This window comes from Miscanthus floridulus, chromosome 19, assembly GCF_019320115.1.
Source record: "Miscanthus floridulus cultivar M001 chromosome 19, ASM1932011v1, whole genome shotgun sequence".
NCBI lineage: Eukaryota > Viridiplantae > Streptophyta > Magnoliopsida > Poales > Poaceae > Miscanthus > Miscanthus floridulus.
The window spans coordinates 44,934,404-44,960,737 of record NC_089598.1 but is presented as its reverse complement, the minus strand read 5'-3'; the positions used below and the strand labels follow the sequence as shown (position 1 = coordinate 44,960,737).

The 26,334-nt window shown below is 40.1% G+C and overlaps 1 non-coding gene across 1 annotated transcript; it reads left to right on the top strand.

Annotated features, from left to right (window-relative positions):
- The first annotated feature begins 9,309 nt into the window (after nt 1-9,309).
- On the top strand, nt 9,310-9,418 carry LOC136530016 (small nucleolar RNA R71). Its single transcript, XR_010777526.1, has one exon. It is a non-coding gene; the product is annotated as a small nucleolar RNA R71 (small nucleolar RNA).
- Nucleotides 9,419-26,334: the final 16,916 nt, after the last annotated feature.

Here is a 26,334-nt window from a genome sequence, read left to right as displayed (position 1 = left end):
TTGAGACATAGTCGACTGCCACCAGGATGTATTTGCACTGCCTAGATTTTGAAAATGGTCCCATGTAGGCGTTTGCCCAGACATCAAAGAGTTCTAACTTGAGGTTGGTGGTGAGTGGCATGGCATCTCTTGTATTGATACTCCCATGTTTTTGACACGGAGTACACCTCCGTATGAAGTCTTTGATGTCATAATACATGGTTGGCCAGAAGAATCAACTTTGCCAGATTTTAGCATTAGTGCGAAATGCCCCAAAATATCCTCCATATGGTGCCGATGGCATCTCTCGATGATCTTGGCTACTTCCTCAGCTAGAACACACCTCCTGTGCAGCCCATCGGAGCAAATTCAATAGAGGTATGGTTCATCCCATAGGTGGAGGCAACTTTCATGGATGAGCTTTTGCCTGTTCTCCCCTGGTGGTACATAACCTGCAACAATAAAATTAACAATATTCACATACCAAGGGTCAGATCCTGTGACCTTTAGGAGCATGTCATCCCACAGAAAATCGTTGATGAGCAACTCCTATGGATTCTTGAACTGCATTCTTGACAAGTGGTCGGCTATAGAATTTTCTATTCCTTTCCTATCTTTAATTTTTAAATCAAATTCTTGAAGAAAAGGATCCATCTTATAAGCCAAGGCTTAGCATCTTTCTTAGTAAGGAGATATTTAAGAGCAGCATGATTAGTGTAAATAATAACCTTTGCTCCTACTAAGTAAGATCTAAACTTGTCAATAGCAAAACCAACAGCTAGGAGCTCTTTTTTAGTTGTTGCATAATTAAGTTGAGGTCCTGATAGAGTTTTACTAGCATAAGACATCGCATGATGCTTTCTATCCTTTGTTTGACCCAAAACTGCCCCCACAGCATAATCACTAGCATCACACATGATTTCAAAAAGTAGCGACCAATAGGGGGGTTGAATGATTGGTGCAGAGATGAGTGCTTTCTTAAGAATTTGAAAAGCATTTAAACACTCATCATCAAACTCAAAGGGAGCATCCTTGGTTAACAAATTTATAAGAGGTCTAGCAATATGAGAAAAATCTTTTATAAAACGATGATAGAACCCCGCATGACCAAGAAAACTTCATACCCCTTTGACATTTGTAGGAGGAGGTAACTGTTCTATTACTTCTATCTTGGCTCGGTCTACCTCAATCCCATGTTCGGACACCAAGTGTCCAAGCACTATGCCTTCTATAACCATGAAATGACATTTTGTCCAATTAAGGACTAAGTGCTTCTCCTCACATTTGCAAAACTATGTCTAGATTTTCTAAGCAATCATTGAAAGTTTTTCCATAAACAGAAAAATCATCCATGAAAACTTCCATGATTTCTTCTATCATATCAGAAGAAATAGACATCATGCACCTTTAGAACAAAGCTGGAGTGTTGCATAATCCGAAGGACATCCTGCGATAAGCATAGGTTCTATAGGGACAAGTAAATGTAGCTTTGCTTTGGTCATTAGGATGGATCGGGATTTGATGATTGCTAGAATACCCATCAATGAAATAGAAGAAAGAATGCTTTGCAAGCCGTTCCAATATCTCATTGATGAAGGGTAACAGGAAGTGATCTTTCTTTGTTGCCTTGTTAAGTTTTTGGTAATCAATGCACATCTGCCATCTTGTGACTATTCGTTGTGGGATTAATTCATCTTTTGTATTTTTTACAACAGTCATGCCCCCTTTCTTCGGTACAACTTGTATCGGGCTTACCCACTCACTATATTTCATGGGATAGATTATCCATGCATGCAAAGGTTTTAAAACCTCTTTCTTAACAACTTCTCTCATCGCATTGTTAAGACTACGTTGGGGCTCCCTAGAAGGTGGATATATTGGATCTATGGGAATGCGATGGGTGCAAAGGGCAGGACTAATCCCCTTGAGGTCTTCAAGTGAGTAGCCGAAAGCAGAGCGATGCTTTTCTAAAATGGTAAGGAGCCAGAGGGTCTCGTCCTTAGAGAGTTTATCACTAATAATCATAGGAAACTCCCTATCGTTGTTTTGAAAAGCATATTTCAAACCTGAAGGAAGGGGTTTGAGCACAACGGGCGGTTTTGGTAGCTCTTGAGTTTCATCCAGAGGGAAAGGATCTCGCGGTTCTTCTTCATCTTGGATGAAATCCTGGGCAACTTCATCGAGATTTTTGTCGAAAGCTTCTAGGAGAGATGCTGCCATAATCTCCACCATTGGATCTTGCTCGGGACTCATCTCCATCTTAACATGTAACGAGCCAGTAATGGGAATAGAAAGGTTTATGCTTTTCCTGAGACTTACATTTATACTCCCCTTTCTTCCTTCATGGAGGAGTCTCTCTATTGGATGCCCTATCAAAAGGTCGAACTCCCAAATATCAAAAACATAAAAACTAAGATACACCTTGGTTTCGTCTACTTTGATAGGGATGAGGTGAAAAATTCCTTCACCTAGAAGGATTTGCCCGGAGAGACTTTTTAAGAGTTTGGTTGTTGGAGTTAATTGCATATTTCTAGGAAGGGTGTGTCCAAAAGATTTAGACATAAGATTTACTCCTACAACCAGATTATAAAAAGCATCGAAGGAGGTTTTACGAATCTGACAACGAATGGAGGTAGAAGGAGAATCTAAATGAATGACTTTTGGAGAAAGCTTGGATTCTCCCAACCACTCATTGCTTATGATCGTTGTCAACTTCTTCATAGTCTTTTTAAACAACTTCTCTATGGTTGGGTCTGAAACATGCTGGTTAGGTGCTGATGGTGCTGAAGATTTCCTTTTTGCATAATAATTCGAGGTGTTTCCAAAGTCGGAGAAAAGATCTTCCTTGAATTCAAACATATTTTCCAAAGACGGAATTTCTTCCTCCTTTTATGGGTCAGGAACTTGGAGGACAGTTGAGGCTTCAAGTGTAGTAGCTAAAGGTTCGGGCTCAACTATCAAAGGTTCTATCTCTGGATTTTCTCAACTATGCCTTCTAGGCCATTGTCCCGAACGCTAGTGTAGGGGGTGTTATCTAGGATTTTTGTATCTTCACTAGCGGAACAATGTAAGAAAACACCTCTAGAAGTTGTATCAAGAAACTATGCGGTCTCCCCACTAAGACCCATATAAAAGTGTTGTAAAAGCATTGGGTCTTAAATGGCAAGATCAGGGCTAGAATTGACTAGGTCATTAAAACGCGCCCACGCTGCACCAAGAGATTCTTTTTCTTTCTGTTTTAAAGATAGAACCTCTATTTGAAGGCTAACCACTCCATAGATGGGAAAGAAAGATAAGCAAAAGCTAGAGCATAAGGCTTCCCAATCTCCTTGTAAACCATTGGTATTTATTAACTTGTCACTTGTTTTAATAGCCACCTATTATAAACATATATCTCCTAACATTACTTTACTAGGTTGTCATCCCTAGTGATGATGCCGGAGATGCTTGTTGGTACTACATAGCATTACTACTAGAATAATACTAGTTCTTTATTAATTTATGTGACTAGGAAGAACATATATATATATATATATATATATATATATATATATATATATATATATATATATATATATATATGAAAGGAATCTACAAGCACACAGATAATATACCATTGTAGCACTTCACCCGATAGTATTCCAGGTATTGTTATTTATATTTTTACCACGGGGAAGGTCTGGCACGGACATGTATTGATAACTTATACTATTGATGGAGAAATAAACCTTAACAAAGATTCTACTCATAACAGGGGTAAGTCATAGGATAAGATATATGATAAGTATTGATTAATAATAATGATAAATCACTAAGAGTACTCCTTTCTATGGCACTAGCATGGTCAGGTAGAATATTAGAGGAATAATTCCTAAGTCATTCTTAATTACAAGTCAAAGCATACATTGATTAGTGCAATTATACCTAGTAATCATTGTTAAGATCATTGTCATATCTACACATAAGGGATATTACTAAGGAAGATTAAGAACAGAGTTTGTTCTTCCTTCATAACCGAACCCTACGTGCACCTATATTCAGGAAGTGGACTACAAAGGACTCAATGAGAGTGTCACATCCATGAACTACCACTTGACTCAGAATATATGGTGTATCCATACGTAAACAACATATAAGCACCACGCTTACACAATGTCGACCACCCACCCATGGATCGTTAGAGTGAGCACTATATGAACTTATGCATGAACATGATGATAATCCAAATATACTAAGCATATAATCAAAGTATACCATGAACATTATAACAAAGAACATGAATAAGATGAATACTAATATTGTCATAACAATTGTAGCTAGCATATAAAAGTAATGGAGATACAAAAGAGAGGGGGTACAAAGATTATACCTAAACCACGCTCTCTGACACTGATCAGGGAATCCAAGAGAAAGCCTGCTTGCCTCCCTCTAGACCTAGCCTAACTAGCTATGCCCTAGAATATGATGGACCCCTAAGGATGATTAGGGTTTTTGTCTTCTCAAATGACCTGATGACTGGGTTATGCATAGGGGGTGGCAGAGACTGGTATATATAGGCCAGAGCATCCAACATGAGCCCTTGGATCAAACCAACTTAATGGATGGCATAGATGCAACCTAGGAGGCAGTAGAGAACTGACATTGCAACGCAGAGGCTGATAGTGGGCCTCAGGGGCTGTTCGGCCTGTAGGTGGGGCCAGCCAACCCCACCTGGCAGCCTCTACCTCTCTACCTCAACGTGGAGTGCTCTCGAGTATTCTAGGGTCTTCTAGTATCTATTTTGCTATGGATAAGCTGATTAAATCTGACATGTAGGTCCACCTTGATAGTTTTCTGAATAAACCCTGCAGAAAATACAGATTCACCAAAACTCATGAAATTTGTTAGTTTAAACCCCTAGACCTTCATTGGTGATTATATTTATGCCCTTATGCATGTTATATTGATGGTTTATAATGGTTGTTAACTACCGTCAACAAACTCCCCCAAGCTTAACCTTTGCTAGTCTGTTAGTAAAGCTAAACTTAGTAAAAAGGATTAGGAAGTTACATCGATGCTTTCACTCCTCAAAAGTACACATGTGTTCAATCAAGAATTCTCCTCTGGATTAGAATAAACCAATCTGACTTTCAAACTTACCCATATTGCCTTCAGCCATGGGGCTTCTTAGCCTTCACTTGGGTCTTGAGTAATTGAAAGACAGAATGATCAAGTCAAGAACTATGTCTCAAGTTCTTTGCTCAACCATTATTCTAGAGTTTTTATAGATTTTCAAAATAAAGTTTAGAGATTCCATTGTATGACACTCTCAAGTCTCTCAATATATGTGGTATTTGTGGATCCTCACCAAAGACAGTAAAGATGTTATGTTTTTTTCTCTTCCTACAATTAAAGCTTATGTGGAGTTCATAGGTAGGGAAAAAGCATAAAAGAGTATACTTGCAATACATATATTGTAAAGTAAAACCTCAGATCCAAAGAGACTTGAGTCATACAATCAAATCAAGATGTGCATGTGTGTGGATGAATGAGGTGGATATATATGGTAGCTAAGCTATTTCTACTATGCTTCTTGAAAACATATCTCTTTTGAAACTTAGAAACATTTGCTAAAGAATAGGGGCTCTTATTCATCTCTCTTTCTCTTTTTTTAGATGGGCATCTAAGTACCCATTGTTTTCAATATCTTGGACACTTTTGTGTCCACTTTTTTCAATTATTTTATTTTTTATGAATAACTTTTGCATAGCCCCATGTCTCTTTTATGCAACAAAACTTTTGAGAGATAGCAACAAGAACTTGGAGCATTTATTTTGTGGAAATTCCTATCTTGAATATTTTTAGTGTTTATTCCCAGTGTAGGAGTCAAACCTTTTTAGGTGGATCTAGATAGAATGACATGTTGTTGCGTCTACCCCTAGTGTAGGAGTAGTGCATATTTGGGTGGTGTGTATGTGATCTTGATTTTAAGAGCATGACAAACCTCTCATAAGGGTCAACAAAGCTTGACAAAAGTCAATGCAATGCAAGCAGTATATATGTGGAAGTTTTCCTAACCTAAATATCATATAGGCTCAAGCAGGAATTCAAGCTTTGTCATATAGGAGCTCAACATGTAGGATTTTCATATTTTTTTAATCTCTAAAACTTTAGTGTCACTTGGAACAAGATAAACATCAGCTCAGACCTTCTCATATAATATCCGTCAATTACCTAGACTTAAATCAAGCATATGCTACCCACGAGTTTTAAGTTCAGAGTAAATTCTTATATCAAAATAGTCGTATCCAAAACTCAGAAGAATTCAAGGCTAAAAACTAGGTACTTGAAAGGAATTACGACAAAGCAACTATTCATCATTTCCATTGCAAGAGATTATCCTCATAGTCCATTTATTTAGCTCTTAAAAACAAAAAACTAGACACACTTTTTATTTTGTTTTCATTCTTAAGATCACACCTTACTATTATATATATATGGCTAATATAAATATAAATTTTTATTTTGCTTTTAGTTTGTTATGCATCTTTTTATTTCATTATTATTTTTACAACTATATAGCAAACTTAAAAATAGCAAATGAAAAGAAATACTTAGCTAGATACATGGGGTATGCTCCTCCCCAAGCTAGATGTTGTCGTGGTCTTTCTTAGAGTGAGTTTACCAACATAAGTCTTTCTCATCCATCCAGAAGTAGGGTTCCTTGTGCAGCGGGTGTGACAGCGGCTCAAAAAATGTACTTTCGATGGATGGCTTTACTCTTGATCATCCTGCAAAATACTCCAACAAGAACACCAAAACTCATGGCATAGATTAGGATAAGGAGTTAGCAGTTAGCCATTCAGAGATTTGTTGTCCTTGGGGGTTTAGATATATTTCCTAATTGGCAAAGTTCTAGCAGGATGTATATTTAATATTTTTGGATTTTCTTATTTATATAATGCAGATAGAAAATATGCATGCATGATATATATGTGTGTGTGTGTGTGTTATGCCACCACAGTGAATATTCCTGTGGGTGTTTACACACCGTAAAATTACTCACGTGGGGCTTAGGATTTTTATAATGTGATGATATACAATAATGAAACTTTTTATCTTCCTTTTCTAAATGCATTGCTAATGCAGACATGTAAATATGCTAAAGTGAAAAGAATTCATGCAATGCTAGAAAGTAAATATGGATAACTACCAATGTTACCTCATGGCTAGGGTTCGGATTTTTTAGTCCTCCGGACAGGACTTGGCTGGAGAAAAATCCTTTACTCTTCGGGTGCATTATCCGGTCTCAGTGATGGAGACCTAGATGGCTACACATCTTGTGACGGCGTCTCTAATGGTGATGTCACCTTCTCTTTCCATACCTGCTTGGTCTTTGGACTTGACTTAGGTAGAGTAGGTTCATCTTTCATAGGTTCTTTAGGTTCCACATCTTCCTCCCAACTTTTCTTTGGGGATTGATTCTTTTGGTTTTAGGATGATTGACTTCACCTCCTAGAGCGGGACTTCTTCGATTGCTCATAAGTGGTATAACTATTGAAATAACAGCGTACCTTCTCTCCAAGGAATTGGAAGTGGACTTATCCAGATCTAACATAGATGATCATGTTGGTAGTGTTGAGGAACGGTCTTACGAGGATGATGGGCGCATCATCTTCTTCTTCACCCATGTCTAGAACCATGAAATCGGTAGGGGCAAATTCATCATGTATTCTTACCATAACATCTTTCGCTATTCCCTCTGGGAATCTGATTGATTGGTCCACCATCTATAATTGCATATATGTAAGGAACAAAGGTTTGTCACCAAATAAGTATTCATACATTACCTTGGACATTATGTTATCACCCGATCCAATGTCGCAGAGGGTCTTGTGGAATATTCTTTGTCCAATGGTACACTCGATTGTTGGTATGCATAGATCATCCTTCTTAGCAAGGAATGGTGAAGCGAGGAGGTGGTCGTACTCTGATCTAAGTGTGTTGATCATGCTGACTGATTCTTCTTATGACTACCTAACTTTGTTCTTCCACCTTCTCTTGTTGTTCTTCTTCTTGGTCACTGTTGTCTCTTTGGGTAGGTACGACATTTGTGGATGTCCAGGAGATTGCAAGATACGATTCTTGAAAGAAAACTTCTCCTTTCTAACCTTGATTGTGAAGCAAATCTTGGCACTACCCGCATAGATGATGGCTTTTGCGGTGCTTAGGAAAGGTCAGCCCAAAATAATGGGTGCCCTTATATCTCCACCTGTTTCCAAAACCACAAAGTCTACAGGAACATATGATTATCCCACTCAAACAATGGCATCTTCAAGAACTCCCTTGGGGTACCAGAGTGACTGATCTACAAGCTGCAAACACATATTGTGTACAATAAAGTATCTCCATTAATTTGATCATAAATTACCTTAGGTATGATGTTGACACTTGCTCCAAAGTCACAGACTGCTTCTTGAAAAATGTGAGGTCCAATGGCGATGGAGATGACAGGTCTTCCTAGATCACTCTTCTTTTCTAGCAAGGTATAATCTATCCACCTTCCCATCGATGGTTGTATATAGTAATATGCTGCATTGCAAATATCAAGAAGATTTGTAGTTTCTAGATCTTCTAGTTGCCCTAGAATCTTACCTTTGTCGGACGGAGGAACAACATCAGTCAGTTGAGCTATTTGTGATTCTATCATTTTATTAAAGCTATGCTGATTCTTAATGGCAGAAGCAAAGCTATCCATTCTATTATTTATGTTCTCTAGAATTTTATCATTGGTAGCTACCTTTCTAGATAATCTCTCCATAAGTTTAGATTAATTCTCTCAAGGGTGGTTGATTGAAATTATTAAAATTATTACCTTGATAGTTACCTTGATAATTACCTTGGTAGTTCGGTCTCTATTACTGATTCCATCCTTGATTCTGCTAAGGATGAAAGTAGTTGTTGTTGTTGACAATGTTCACATCCTCATGGGTTTTAGGACAGTTGCTCCCTGAATGCCTAGTGTTTCCACACACTTCACATGTCATGCGAGAATCATGAATGTGCATGACTTCTTGCTTCTCATTGGCTTGATCTTCAAGCTTCTTCATCAGTAGGTCCATCTTGGTAGATAGTATGTCTACCTCCTTGAGTTGATGCATACCTCCACCTCTCTTGCAGGTTTGAATATGTTCTTCATTCCAGCCTTGATTGGAGGCCATCTTCTCCACAAGAGCTATTGCAGCTGGTATGGTGAGTGATAGGAATGCACCTCTAGCAGTAGCATCCATAGTCTCAAGAGTACTGTTGGTCAACCCATGGTAGAAAGTCTACATGAGTAGCCAATTCTCCATCCCATGATGAGGACATGCCACAATGTAATCTTGAAAGTGTTCCCATGCCTCAAGGACAGATTCATCATGTTGTTGCTAAAAGCTTGAGATTCTCCCACGTAGAGAATTGGTCTTTCTTGTGGGAAAGAACTTTGCTAGGAAGGCAGTGGAGCAGTTATCTCATGTAGTATTTCTATCTTTGTTGGCACTAGAACCATTGCTTTGCCTTCCCCAAGAGTGAGAATGGGAAGAGGCAAAGTAATATGGCATCTTGGGTTACTCCTTTGATGGTGAAAGTGCTACAGATCTCCAGGAAGTGTTGGAGATGTGCACTCGCATCTTCATGTGCCTTTCCACAAAATTGGCTTGCTTGCACTATGTTGATAAGGGCTAGCTTGAGCTTGAATCCATTATCTCTGACATTGACTGTCAGGTCTAGTATGGATGTTGGCCATAGTTGGAGCAGAGAATTCATGGAGAGTCTTGTTAGCCATAGCTTCAAATTCAGGTGTTAAGCTTTGCCTTATCTGGTTCTCTTTTGACTCTAAAGCTAAAACTTTCTTGAGTTTAGCCTTAGTCCTTTTAAGTAATGCTTCTAGATCTTCAACGTAGCTCATCAGAAGGTCAAAACTGGTCATACATTACCCTGCATAAGATACACAAGTAGATAAAACAAGGGTAAGCCTATTTGAGCAGAGGTCAATGGTTTTCCTTGATTACATCAATAAGTATATGTTTATCAATACTTCCTTTGTCTAGCTACCTTCCTCGGCAACAATCACCATAAATGCTTATTGGTATTTATTAACTTGTCACTTATTTTAATAGCCACCTATTATAAACCTATATCTCCTAACATTACTTTACTAGGTTGTCATCCCTAGTGATGATGCCAGAGATGCTTGTTGGTACTACATAGCATTACTACTATAATAATACTAAGCACTTCTTTATTAATTTATGTGACTAGGAAGAATATATATGAATATATATATATATATATATGAAAGGAATCTACAAGCGTATAGATAATATACCATTGTAGCACTTCACCCGAGAGTATTCTAGGTATTGTTATTTATATTTTTACAATAGGGAAGGTCTGGCACGGACATGTATTGATAACTTATACTATTTATGGAGAAATAAACCATAACCAATGTTCTACTCATAACAGTGGTAAGTCATAGGATACGATATATGATAAGTATTAATTAATAATAATGATAAATCACTCAGAGTACTCTTTTCTATGGCATTAGCATGGTCAGGTAGAATATTAGAGGAATAATTCCTAAGTCATTCTTAATTACAAGTCAAAGCATATATTGATTAGTGCAATTGTACCTAGTAATCATTGTTAAGATCATTGTCATATCTACACATAAGGGATATTACTAAGGAAGATTAAGAACATAGCTTGTTCTTCCTTCATAACCGGACCCTACGTGCACCTATATTTGGGAGAGTGGACTACAAAGGACTCAATGGGAGTGTAACATCCATGAACTACCACATGAACTGGAATATAGGGTGTATCCGTACGTAAACAACGTATAAGCACCACACTTACACAATGTCAACCACCCACCCATGGATCCTTAGAGTGAGCGCTATACAAACTTATGCATGAACATGATGATAATCCAACTATACTAAGCATATAATCAAAGTAGACCATGAACATTATAACAAAGAACATGAATAAGATGAATACTAATATTATCATATTAATTGTAGCTAGCATATAAAAGTAATGAAGATACAAAAGAGAGGGGGTACAAAGATTATACCAAACCACGCTCTTGACACGATTGGAATCCAAGCGAAGCCTGCTTGCCTCCCTCTAGATCTAGCCTAACTAGCTATGCCCTAGAATATGATGGACCTCTAAGGATGATTAGGGTTTTTGTCTTCTCAAATTACTTGATGACTGGGGTTATGCATAGGGGGGTGGCAGGGGCTGGTATATATAGGTCGAAGCGTCCAACATGAGCCCTTGGATCAAACCAACTTAAAGGATGTCGTTGATGCAACCTAGGAGGCAATGGAGAACCGACATTGCAATGCAAAGGCTGACAGTGGGCCCTAGGGGCCAGCCGGCCTACAGGTGTGGCCGGCCGACCCCACCTGGTAGCCTCTGCCTCTCTACCTTGGCACGGAGTGGTCTCGAGTCTTCTAGTGTCTATTTCGCTGTAGATAAGCGTGATTAAATATGACATGTAGGTCCACCTTGATGGTTTTCTAAATAAACCCTGCAGAAAATACAGATTCACCAAAACTCGTGGAATTTGTTAGTTTAAACCCCTAGACCTTGGTTGCATGTTATATTGACAGTTTATAATGGTTGCTAACTACCATCAACATACACTCCCTATGGTTCATGTGTACCAGTGTTTAGCTGTTCCCATCAAAGAGAATGTAAATAGCTTCCACTTTAAGTTTTCATGTGACATACTTGTGATATGCAAGCATGCACAAGTTTGTTCAAACTATCATAGGTGGGTATATGGGTTTTCATCATCTTCTCCTGAGAATGATTGTTCCTAGACCAAATTTATTAAACTCGGATGTAACTCATAGCCTGGTGTAAAGATAGGTTTCAAAGATTCCGGTGGCTCTAGTTGTGCACCCATGGGAGCAGCGAATTGATTGATAGGCATAATGTTATCCATTTTAAAAAGAAATAAAATAAAAGATATAAGGACAAACCTAGTTTGAAGAAATCACAGCAACCATCTCCCTGGCAACGGTGCTAGAAACATGTTGACACCTATGGTGGCACACTAGAGACAAAATTTGCAAGCGCACAGGTATCGAAGTACTTTTCACCTGGAGTATTATCGAGTATCGTATCCATAGGGAAACAATGTGTGTGTTGTCTAACAATTAGTTTGTCCAAGGATAGCAATCAAGGTATAAGGTATGAGTAGAGAGAATTTCTATGGTTAGTGACCCTATGCAAAGCAAGGCTTATGATTCTAGTGTTCACTTCGGGATGCCGCTTAGACGGTAAAGCACCACTAATAGATAACTCTACCGACGCGACTACGGTCCTACTAATTTAAGAACATGCTTAGTTTGGAGTGGACTGCAAAGGATAGATGGGGCTGTCACCTCCCACTACTACCATGCAACCAAGGAGCATGGAGCAAACACAGGTAGTCGATAGCCTAAGCACTAGGCTTATGCTAACGATTACTACTCTAATTCAGCTAGCTAGAACTAGAGTACTCAAAAGAACTGTGAACCCATGAACAAAAGAGCACAAAACTTACTCTAAATAGAAATCAATTACTAGAAGTATCTTAGATGTAGACTTGGAGAAGCCTAGATCCGCCAAATTACAAGCCAGTAGAGGTAGCACCGATAGGCCTGGTACTTCCTCCAAACTCTTATCTCACTCTCTAACTCACTATTTCTATTTACAAGACTAGATCCTATAGAGGACTAATCTTTTCTTGATAGCTCTTTATGATCCTGATGTGGAGGATATAAATTAGGGTTTTAGGATGGCCTTAGGGAGGGGGGTCGGGGCTGCTATATATAGGGGGTAGCATCAATTCTGGACCCTCGGATCAAACCGACTTAAAAGAATGGCGTAGATGCAAAACCCTAAGGTGGTGGAGAACCGATGTAGGAAGATGAGGCTGACTGGTGGGCCCCCTAGGCCGACCAACCTACAGGTGGGGCCAGCCGGCCCTACATGTCATCCCCTCAAGGTCTTCTTTTGTGGGTTGCCTTCTGGTGTCTTCTAGAGTCTTCCTAAGTCGGTACCATTGTGGATAAACATGATTTACTTTGATGGATAGGTCCCCCTTGACGGTTTTTGGATAAACCCTACTGAAAACACAGATTCACCAAAACTCATGGAAATTGTCAGTTAAAACCCCTATGTCTATGTTGGTGATTATTTTTATGCATTTATTCAAGTTATGTTGGTGGTTTATAATGGATGGTAACTACCATCAACAAACTCCCCTAAGCTTAACCTTTGCTTGTCCCTAAGCAATGCCAAACTTAGCAATGGATCAGGAGTTGCTACAATGTTGTTACTCCTCAAAAGTACACATGCGTTCAAACAAGAATTCTCCGCTAGATTTAGAACAAACTGATCTGATTTTCAAACTTACTCATATTACTTTCATCCATGGGGCTTGTAGCCTTCACTTGGGTCTTGTGCAATTGAAGGACAGAACAATCAAGTCAAGCTCTATGTCTCATGCTCTTTGTTCAACAATTATTCCAGAGTTTTTTGCAAGTTTTTTTCAAAAATAAAACTCAGAGATTCCATTGTATGACACTCTCAAGTCTCTCAAAATATGTGGTATTTATGGATCCTCACCAAGGCAATAATGATGTTATAGCCTTTGTTCATACAACTAAGGCTTATATGGAGCTCATAGGATTGGTGATAACATGAAAGAGCATACTTGCAATGCATATATTGTAAAGTCAAACAACGGATCTAAAGAGAGTTAAGTCATACAATCAAATCAAGATGTGCATGTGTGTGGAATATGGTGGATATATTTGTGGTGGCTAGCCTAATTCTACTATGCTCCTTGAAAACTTATCTCTCTTTTGGAATTTGGAAATATTTGCAAGAAAACATGGGCTATCTTATTCATCTCATTTTTTAGGAGGGCATCTAAGTATCCCATTGTTTTAAATATCTCGAACACTTGTCCATTTTTTCTCAACTTTTTTTATGAATAACTCTTGCATAGCCCATGCCTCTTCTCTAGAACAAAACTTTTGAGAGATAGTAACAAGAACTTGGAGCATTTATTTAGTGGATGGAACCTATCAAGAATACTTTTGCTGTTTACTCCTAGTGTAGGAGTAAAACACTTTGGGTGGATCTAGATGGAAAGCATGTTTATGCGCCTACCCCTAGTGTAGGAGTAGTGCATATATGGATAGGTGTGTATGTGATCTTGATTTTAAGAGCATGACAAACCTCTCATAAGGGTCAACAAAGCTTGATCAAACTCAATGCAAAACAAGTAACATATATGAGTGGAAGTTTTTCTAGCCTAAATATAAAGATGTTTGGCTCTAGGTAGGAATTCAAGCTTTATCATACAGGAACTCATCATGTTGAATTTTTATGTTTTTCCAAAGAAATCTCTAGAATTTTAGTATCACTTGGAACAAGATAAATAACAGCTTAGACCTTCTCATATCATATTCATCAATTACCTAGACTTAGATCAAGCATTTGCTAGCCACGAGTTTTAAGTTCAGAGCAAATTCTCATGTCAAAACAATCATATCCAAAACTCAGGAGAATTCAAGGCTTTAAAAACTAGGTACTTGAAAGGAATTACAATAGAGCAACTATTCATCATTTCCATTATGAGAACTCATCTTGAAGTTCTTTTTATTTATTTGCTCTTAAAAACAGAAATTAAAGCAAACTTTATACACACTCTTTTTATTTGGTTTTCATCATTTCATTTTTTAGATCACACCTTACTAATATATAAAAGACAAATTTTATTTTGTTTTTTATGCATCTTTTTTATAAATATATAAGACAAAAATAAATAAAAGGAAAAGGAAACAAAATACTAGAAAAGAAAACTTACCTTAGATAACAGGGAATCCTTCTCCCCCAAGCTGGGTGTTGCTGTAGTCGATCAGAATGGCAGGGTCAAAGTTGAACTTCTAGAACGGATAGCTCTAGTTCTCATTCTCCTACTACTGATGTTGCTAGATGTTGGTGAGGCTGATCTCCCACTTCTGCTTGCCATTGGGAGTGCTGGTGAAGTGTGTTCTAAATGTCTTGCTGTGTCTCTTCAATATTTGTCAACCTGGTGTCGAGGCAGGCATGATCCATCTGCTAGTCATGGTAGCCCATTGGCTGATCATGATAGCCATGGGCAGAGAAGGACATACGTCCTCCCTAGTGGCCTCTTGAAACTTCTTCATATGGTTGCTGCTGATAGTAGTCGAAGTTACCATATTGCCATTGATCACTTGAGCCCTGCTGCTAGGAACTCTTAGCGTGCTGAGGAATAGGCTGCTCCTAACCGGCATGCTCGGGCTGGTGCATGTTGGAGGAACTCGGCTAGGTCCTAGCCTACATTGCTGGTGAAAGCCTGGTCCCTCCGGAATTGGATCATAACCATGGTATCGGGGCTGCGGGTTGTGAGATATTCTCGTAATAGCACTTCTATGAGGTGCTGCCTCCTTGACCTGTAAATCAAAGACAAAAGAATCCACCGCATACAAACCGAGGTTCTGGTCTGGTAACGGAATCTCGGTTGTATAATCCATGTACATCATGACAAGTTTCCCATCCTTATTCTTTTTTAACATGTGTGTTTGAACAAAATATTCATAGTCGATATACCAATAGGAAATGTCATCAATGTAAACAATAGAAGCATTTTCCAAAAGACCTAAATTTTTGTCTATGTGGGTGACCAAAGAAGTACACCCAACATCTCCCTTAAGTTCAAGAATTTCTGTCCATTGTTTCTTTGACAGAACCGTCCAATTTATACAAGATCAAGTATGGTTGTCCCCACTTAACACGTTGATGCATGCCGGTAGTCCGCCAAGTGTCACGAAGGACCTCGGTAAATCAACATCACTACCAAGATCACACGATTAGGCAAATACACATCATATACATAGAGTTGTAGCCGAAATAATGTTTACAATGAGTTCACAAATAATAATATAAGTTTGGGTTTCAAAACCGATTAATGAAAACAACATAGCTTTCAAATGATTACAAATAATATAAGTTTCAAATACATTGCTAGCATATGTGACATCCTTTGACAAAAGCATATAGGTAAGAACACTATATAGAGTCATCGAGCCGACCGGCGGTTAGCCACCATCTTCAGCAGGCCGAAAATTTCACCTGCAACATGGTGGGATAAACCCTAAGTACTCGAATGTACTTAGCTAGACTTACCCATCAGTAAACCAGAAATAAAATGACTCCAAGGATCATGCAAGGCTTTAATAAGTGGAGCTAGCTTGACAACATTTTGCATAGAAAGCCACTTGTTCAGCTATACATTTTATAATTCGATCATCAAGTTAATTATAGCTATTCATCTCTAGATTAGCAACTAGCCTGTGTCAAACATCTGGTATATCCTTTAGTAGCATAATAATAGTAACCATAGCCGGTGTAATCATTCCATGTTCATCATAACCATCATATTCCATAATCTAGTTACTACGATGCTTGGAGCTAGTCGAGTTTCTCACTATCTAGGAGAGACGGCTATTCGAATCGATTTCAACCAGCTGGGAATTTATTCCTAACACAAACCCAGGTCTACTAGCCACGGTAGCCTTAGGTCACCTTTCGTACAACTCAGGTCCACATTTTGTGGGTTTGCCCAGCACCGCACAATCAAGGACAACCACCTGTTAGGACGTTCAGGCCCGGCCTGCCCTTGGGCTCACGTCTAGCTCCCCGCACATCCTTACTACCATCTAGAATGTGCACTCTAACAGAACAAGGCCCGACCTAAGTTGAGCTACTCGGCTTCGCGGTCAGAACGAATTATCTAGCCAACTAAGTGAGAGGCATGCATTTAACCTTGGTAGAAATGCCAACAATGGTATGGTCCTTAATTGACATAGATAGGACAAAACATGCACACAAGACCTCCATGGCCTGCTACCTCTCAATCACCAGATCCTATCCGGTCTCCGTTTATTCATCATCACATGGTTATTTTCCACGATAGCAAATATAGCCAACCATACTTGGGTATCCACCTATATCTCGTAGGTGATAGGAAATCACCCGACTTCTACTGGTTTAAGCATTGCTAAGCATATATTTGATCCTAGATCTACATAGGGTTCAAGGTATATTTCTGGACAAGGAAATTATATGCATCAAGTGGTTCCAATCAACTCTTATAACCTAATGCATCAAACATAAAGGACTCAAGTGATATTTGTAAAAACATAGGAGGCTTAGAATGCTCTAGGGCTTGCCTAGGATCCAACACTAGGTCAGTGTTTGTTAGATGACACTCGCTTGGCGAGCATTTCCTATCTCGATACTTGCTTAGTCCTTCCATCTTTTGGATGGATTCACCAAACTCTATCTTGGGGTTCGGCTCCAACATCACGTCCTTCACGTGGTGCATCTAGTGTACCTAAATGAGGTGCAACAATGCATACATATGAATGCATGGAAGTGCAACACGTAAAGCATTCATAAAAGTACAACAAACCGATGTAAAGCACCTAGAGCTATTTAACTTAATCATCACTCAAGCATAACATAGGAGATGGCAAGCATGGTGCCCAAATTACTTGTGTGTAGCCATGGCAAGTATTCATCAATCGATCTCAACTTAACATGTTTAACCAACTAGGGCAAGTTAAAGCAATCAACCTACACATGTAGTTCCTGGACAGCAGCACAATAGTCACTTGTTTTAGTCATAAACAGAGATCCCAGCATCCAATAAAGGTGATCCTAGACTTTCTGTAAAGCTAAAGAAATTATTTACAACTTTGTTATTATTATCTAAGGGTGACTTCATAGCTAAAAGGGTTAAACAACACAATGAAGACATCTCTATACATATTTAGACATAACCTGCCATTCCACTTTGAATAGCAATAACTAGAGTTCTAGACCACAAAAAGTAGTGATCTCAGATATTTTAGAAAGCTTAGGAAAAGCACTACAAAGCACTACAACTCTCCTATTATCACCAACACATGATTCTATGTTTAAATGAGCCAAACAATACAATCCTTCATATCTATCCAGAGCACATGCAAAAACCTGACAGTAAAATTCTAAAATCTATAACTCCTAAACCATCAGGCCTAAAATCATGAAAGTTTAGGAAAAACAATATAAGGAAATTATGTACAACTTTTGTATTCAACATATCTACAGAAAACAACATTATCACCATGCAAATCTTACTTGCACAGGTTTTATAATTTAATTGCTATGAAAAAGACAAATCTTAATTATTAATAAACTTGTGAGAAGATAATCTAAAGATCATTATTTTCTAATGAAAATATAGCCATATTAGGGTTTCTCAGGCCACATTATCACCATGCAAGAGCAAATGAACCACATTTCACATTTTTGCACATATAAATTATTTATAAGCCATTTAAAACCATTTATCAAGCATTAAACCAGTTAAATCAATAATTCAATCATACTACATACAATGACCATAAATTTTTTACCACAGTACACACATAGTACCAGTAGCCTACCATAGAATTTTCATAGTAATTGGAGCACCACAACTTTAGATATGAATTTATCCCTAGAAACCCCTAATTAACATAGATAAATAAAAACAAAAAAAATCTTCTACTAGCACATATCATAAGATGCCTATATTATATAGATATACTCATAAGGATTCCAAAAAGTCCTCATTTGCTATTTTATGATTTTTCTACAATTTATTATGATTTTCCAAAGTTTCAGCCACTATTCACATGAGTCACGACTCTGCAGAAAACCCCTTCCCTTTCTTCGAATTTAAGCGCGATGTCCTTACTGTGAATCAGAGTAGAAGAGGCATGGGAGCTCGCCAATACTGGCTGGAGGAGGCTCATCGATGATGGTGGAGTGGTGGACAAGCCTCAGGGGACCGAAGCACAACCATGGATGGACTCGGCTTGGCCGAAGACGGTCCGTGGTGTCCTGGCCACGTGCACGGGCAGACCAGCGGTGGCGGCCCAATTTTTTGGCGAGGTGGTCGACGACGGTGGCAAAGAAGTGGTGGCGCAGCTTCCCTATGGTCAGGTGTACCAGCCAAGGGGCGTACCCTAGGCTGTGATGGTCTACAGGCTGTCAGTCATGGAGGCAGCGGTCTGTAGTGGCCGTGGCTCTAATGGTGGCGAGCGTCAGCAGGGGAGGTGGCTAGAGGGGGGTGGCTAGGCTCTGGCCATGCCGCGCCTAGCCCTGGCCTTGGTCGGCTACAGCTAGCAGCTACTTGGCCACAGTAGCAGGCGGCGGCGATGAACAAGGCTTCACGATGACGAACCACGATGGCAGAGGGGAGGCCGGCATGGTGGTGTTGGAGCTTCACCGAGCTGGATAAGTGGCCGTAGGGCCAGAGGCAAGCTTGGCTTGGCCTACAAGCGCATGAGGCAGAGGAACGGTGGCAGCCACTCTGCTCAGCCATGGCGGTCACAGCGTGGCCGTGGTCAGAGAGCGAGAGCAAGTGGGGAGAAAGGGAGGGCGCTTGGTTCTCCAAATAGGTGAGCATGGTCGAGCTGGCGAGCATGCGAGGCAATCTAGCTAGCGGCGCGCGCACGGGAGGCTACACAGTGCGCGACACCTGAAACCAGTCGGCCACAACAAACTTTAGCTGCGTTCAGCAATATTCAAAACTGACTGAACTGCTATCTTCCTCCTCCTCTAACTCCCAAACCGGTTGATGATTTATTCAACCACTTGCACCATTGTGTAGAGCTACAAGAGTACAACAACATTGCTTACAGGTGCTTGATCAAATTCCAACTAGTTTGTGACATATAAATTCCCAAAGAGGAGTACATGAAACTGAAAACGAGATTCATATCTTCAGTCCAAGGTCCACGAATTCAATGAAACTGGTAGTTTTGGGAATTGAATTTGGCGGTCGAAACGTGCTCCAAAAGTGATGAGACTTATTTTGTTGTTTTCTTCACAAAGTGTAATTCAACTCATATTAAGGAATCCAGTTGAGTTACCATATGAATTTGGAAGATAAAAATGTCACAACATGTCAACTTCCAGCTGTTAATCAGGGACTTAGAAATATTTCAGAGGGGCCAAAACAGCACTGCATTTAAACTTGAGACCACTGTTTGAGCCACTTAGGAGTTGAAATAGGTCTTGGTCCAAAAATAAAGTTTGTTGTACTCCACTCAAACTTCAACTTCTATTTATGGTCCAACTCCATGCAATAACTTTAGATAGTTGGTCAACACAGGTCAAAACCATATCATGAAAAAAGACAATTTTAGCCATTCCCACACTTAGAAGCATTTTCTTGACATTTGCTCAACACGAACCCTTCTTGACTTTTGTTGTAGAATTCAATTAGAGTCATTTGGGCAAGGTAGCAAGGTTTGTTCAACATCTCATATTCCCATTTACTTAATAAAGCAATTCAATCAAGGTTATAACTTATCATTTCATGTGACTTCTTAGCTCCAAACTTCATGAAACTTTTCCACTGGTCAAGATGGATGCATGTTGATGTAATGTTCATGAAATAAGCATGTTTAACATTACTCATGTGAAAGCTTAACAAGGGCCCACATGTAAGCAAAGGTGTGTTGTCCAAGTTCAAGTTGGGACTCAATTTCATAGATTGGACCACAACACCTTCATCATCACTTCAAAATTATGAACTAGAGATCATGATCATTTACATTGTTTACTTAAGTCTAAATCCACTGCTTAACTTGTGACTAACACCTGGGGTGTTACAGCATCATAAATTTGACTAGTGAAACCTTTCTTCTCTTAACCAAGGCATAGAGAAGTTTAAGTTCATCATTCCTTATAGTGCGAAAATCATTTCAAGGAAATAAAGAAAATCCTAGCCATTTATGCATAAAGCGCAGGGTAGGGTGATGAATTTGATTTGTATAAGTATGGTAACAAGTAAGTTCTTTAGATATTTCTCTCCAAAATTTTGTCCTATCAAAATCTTGTATAGCGGTGTCTACATCAACTACACACTGAGCATGGAATCCTAGAAGCTCACTAAAATTCTTCTAGGGAACAGAAAAGTCTTTCCCAAATAGTCTAAATGTAACTTCAGAATTAGTTGTTTGCAAGGTGCATAGAAATTCCAGTGTTAAGAGTTTAGACCTCGGCTCATCAATTTGTCAAACATTTTCCCATCCAACAGTTTTATATATAATTTCAAATTCAGTGTCCATACCTGTGGAGCGCAGAAGGGCTAGGTCATAGGCAGGAGTAAGAATGAACCTTCGGGTCTTTAGTTGCTTGAAGGCATCTTTCTTCGTCTTGTTCCAAAGCCTGAGATGCTTCGCCTCTAGGAGAATGTTCTTCTCAACGGATGATAACCCAGACGGTGACGCTATGACAGCGGGAGATGGAACATCGATCTGCTTGTCAGCGCTCCCCTGGGACGAAGAACTTCTCGTCGAACGGAATGATGCCACGCGCTTGAGCTTGCTCACAAACTTGCTCATCTTCCTACACAAGACAACACAACTCGTGGAACGGGTTAGGAAAATAGAAATATCAGTGGTTAGCCATCCTGGAGTCAGTCGTTCGAGGGTCAGTTATCCGAGGTTGCCTAATGAATTTTTCTAATCAAGATTTTGGCAAAACTTCCCCCTTAATTCTATTGATTTTTCCTCTCAATTTTAACAACACTTCCACTCTTAAACCTTCTCACTTCTACTCTTAATTTCTCTCACTCTTGCTCAAATTTTAGCAACACTTCCACTCTAAAACTTCCTCTTCTTTCCTAATTCTAAAATCACTTCTACTAAGTGAATTTTCAAACTATGAAATTGGAGTTTGGAATTTTGAACTTGGGATGCTTGATTGTAGTTGTGGTTGTGGCCAAGAGCAAGTAGGATGGGCGGTATTTATTAGCGGGAGAGCAGCAGGCCAACCAGCCCCACATTGTGGCCAAATGGCCTCATCCTCCTCTAGACTCTTCCTTGCTTAGTGCTTAAGCAAAATATATGCTTCTTTCGGTGGAGAGTGGAGTTGGACGTTGCAGAGTGGAGAAGGAGGTGATGGAAGTGATAGATGGTGATTGAGTGGGTCCCATATGTCTATATTTCTACTGTATACACATGTATATATATGTAATGCAAAAATTATTTTATAATACTATAAAATATAAGAAGATGAATGGATGGTATTTTTAGTTTTTTACACCTCCACGGTAAATATTTATTACGGGTTTTTATGCTCTGTAAAAATTATTTACATGGGGCTTGGATTTATATAATGCCATGATAAGAATTTTTATTTTATAATGTAGGTGTTGAAAAGTAAATATGCTAAGATAAAATGATTAATACAATGTGAAAAAGTAAATATGGATAACTACAGATTTTACCTCCCGACGAGGGTTCAGAATTTTAAGTCCGCTGAACTGGACTTCTCCGGTTGCATTTATTCTTCGGGTGCATCAGTTGGTCCCGGAGATGGAGACCTTGATGGTTGTTCTAGCTTCTCATACCACTCTAAATTAGAGCATTGTTTCGGTCTTGGCATGAAGGCGAATCGCTGCTCCTTGCCATTGATATGGAATTTAATTTCTCCTGCTCTGACATCAATGTGTGCATTAGTAGTACTCAGGAAGGGTCTCCCAAGTATGAGGGATGTCTTCATGTCCTCTTGCATATCAAGTACTACAAAATCCACTGGAACAAAGAAGTTTCTTATTTTTACCAGAATATTCTCAGCGATTCTTGCAGGATAGTGGACCGATTGGTCGGCTAGTTGCAGGCACATCGATATTGGCGTGAGTGTTGAATAGTTGAGCTTGTCGAAAACTTAGTTAGGGCTTCGACGAAGAGGATATTGAGGGCACTCCCACCGATGATGAGGACCTTCTTGAATAGCACGATGAGGACGGTGGGATCTAACACGAGTGGGAAATGCCCTGGGTATGGAATATCTGCCCACTGGTCGGCCCTATTGAATGTGATAGGATACTCTGACCAGTCTAGATATTTGGGATTGGCGACCATGCCATATTGGGTGATCGACATGACCTGCCAAGCGGTCAGCTTCTGCTGGCGTTTGCTCTCGGAGGCGGCATACCCTCTGGAGATTATTGCGATGGCCTTGTTGGCATCTTGGGTAGTGGGTCGTGCATCCTTAGGATGCTCCTCCCCTTTGCCATCATCTGACTTGTCGTCCTTGCGCATTTGCCATTTTTGCTCCTCATCACAGAAAGCTTTGGCCATGCCATGGCATTGCCACATGGTGTGCTTGCTGTTCTTGTGAATTAAGCATGGACCATCAAGGAGTTCTTCGTAGGTAGCATTGAAATTTCTCTTAGCGCATGGCTGCTCTATGTTGTCGATGGAGTTTTCCAGTCAGCGGTGACATGGCTATGGAGCCCTCGATCCCTCTGGCTAATCAACTTCTTCGGAATCTGCATATGAGTTTGCAACCTTGAGGAGTTCGTCGATGGTCTAGGACCTCTTGTGGTAAATTTTGGAGCACAGCTCCTAATGGTGATGGAGTCTTCCGATGAAAGTGGAGATGGCCTCACTATCTAGCCAATTCACGGGTGGCCACATCCAATTCTAGATGTCGTTGACCTAGGCATGAGCTACTTTGAGCAGCGCTTGAATCTTGAGTATCTTTGGTGTTTGTGGGAGTCTAGCCAACTCATGGGCGGCCATAGCCAGATTGGTGCTCGGCATCTGCTCCACTCATTGATTGTCCACCATGAGGAACCCTTGTTGGAGATTACGGGTGAGATGCGGTGGGCCACCTCTGGCGGCTTGGGTGGCATTTTCTGCTTCTTCATTGCGATGTCATTGGAGATCAATGTTCCTGGCTTTGTGCTCACGGCACTGGACACTAGTCTCTCCATTGACAGCAACGCTATCGTGGCTAACCATGAAAAACTCTCTCCCAAAGCCTAGAGGGAAAGGTGGACAACTGCTAGTAGAACCCTTAGAGTATGGCTCAGGGCTTTCCTCTAGGATTGTGTGGAGCATGTCATCCGAAAGATCTATTTGGATTTGCACCATGTTTGTCATTAGCGCAGGCTGGTCAGCCTCAGGGAAGTCGATCTGATAGAGGTCATTGATGTGGTTGCGCTCGGCGTGGTCGGTGAAAAGATGGTGGACGGCATCCCAATAGATTAGACCCGCACCCACCAGCCCAAAAGAATAGGGCTTCGGTATGTTCTTCGTCGGGGCGGGGAGTGGTCGGCATTGAATGGCATGCCCTTCTAGAGTTGCCATGATCACTAGATCAGAATGTGGCCGCCTTGAATGATGTGGCCGAGCAGGTCACCCGATTATAGTGGCATGGTGATCTTGGAGTACGGGAAATTCATCGCTTGCTCTAGATTGATCTAAGACCGAATCCATAAGGAGCTGACATTCCACTAAGCGGTCTATGACCTGATCAATGGATGTGATTAGATCATCATTGCTGATAGATCTCCTAGCCTAGCAGCGATGCATTGGGATCAGAGATGTCATTGTAGACGTTGGCACGATCGGCGTAGGGTGATTCTGCACAGCCTCCACAATTTCATCAACGTCGTTGGCGCCGATGACCCAGGTCATAGATTCGAACATGAAGGTCTGGCCTGGCTTGGGAAGGGTCTTGGAGCTTGGGAAGTAGACCATCTGGCTCACCATCGAATCAACACGCACACCCCCTACCTAGCGTGCCACTGTCGACGAAATATGGTCGACAGTCTACCATGGGGTATGCCCATGGTAGTAGATGAATCAGTAGAGGTGCGCGTAATAGGAGCCGGATGGTGACACAAGCGTAGAGACAAGTGATTTAGATAGGTTTAGGCCGTCTGATCGACGTAATACCCTACGTCCTGTGTCTTTGGTGGATTATATTGAATATGAGATGAATTCGATGGGGGTCCCTACCCGCCTTATATAGTCTGGGGGTAGGGTTACAAGTCAGTTTAGGCCTAGATCTATTCAGCTATATGGTAAGTATTTATAAGGAATACGATATCTATCATATCCGAAAAGATCTTCCTTCATCACCAAGATGCCTTCTGATTGCCTTGCAGTGCACGTCGACCAGAGCCGAACACCACAGGCCTTGATCTTATGGGCTGGACCTCCCCTGGTGGTGCAGACCATGTCCATTGCCATGGGTACCTAGGGTTATACCCCCCACAGACAATGACGCTTGCTCCAAGATCACATAGTGCATTCTCGAAGTTTTGGCTTCCGATCAAACAATCAATAGTGGGACATCCTGGATCCTTCTTCTTGATAGGTGATGTGTTTAGGTTGGTCGCACTACAATCCTTTATTAACTTGATTACCTTAGTGGTGGGCAGTGGTCTCATGTTGTTTAGAATATCTATGAGGTACTTCGCATAGGTAGGTACCTGTATGGCATCTAGTAGAGGAATATTGATATATAACTTTTGAATTACCTCTACGAACTTACCAGACTGCTCATCCATTTTAGCCTTTCAATTTCTACGTGGAAATGGTAGGAAAGTGGTGTCATGAAAGTCTTGCATCATTTCCTATGCTTGTGGCTCAACTTCTTCAACTTCATCATCCTTCTTCTCCTCTTGTACTGCTACCGATGTCTTAATTACCTGTCCTTGTTGGATATAGAGGATCACGAGTAGACTTTCCACCTCTTGTGGTTATAGCGTTGACCTTCTCAAGGTTAGTGGCAAAAGGCAGAGCAGTGGCCAACTAAGCTAATTGTGATTCTATCTTTTTATTATAGCTAAATTGGTCTTTGATGGCAGAAGAAAAACTGTCCATTTTAGTATTTATGTTTTCTAGGACCTTATCATTAAAAACAAGCTTTTTAGAAATATTCTCATTAATCCTGGCTTGTTCTAAGATCAAGTCTCTCAAGGATGGTTTCTTAGGTTTAGGAGAATAATTACCTAGGTAAGTTAACCATTGTTATTATTGACCACATCCTTGTCTCTGTTGTTTTGGAGCAGAATTATTGATGACGATGTTTTCATCTTCTTGAGATTCAAGCAAATCAACCCCCAAATATTCTCCACATGTGTTTTGGGAATTAAAGGCATCTTGAATGGCCTGACAGTCTTTCTTGTAATTGGCTTGCTGTTTAAGCTAATTCAACAGTACGTCCATCTTAGTTGATAGTGCACACACCACTTCTGGAACTTCTTCGCTCTTATTGCATGCTTGAATATTGCATTGAGCCCAGCCTTGATTAGAGGCTATCTTCTTCATGAGAGTTTCAACTTTTCCAAGGGTGAGTGACATAAATGATCCTCCAGCAGTAGCATCTAGTTGTTCATGAGCTTTCTAAGTTAATCCATGGTAGAAGCCTTGCATGAGCAACCAATCTTCC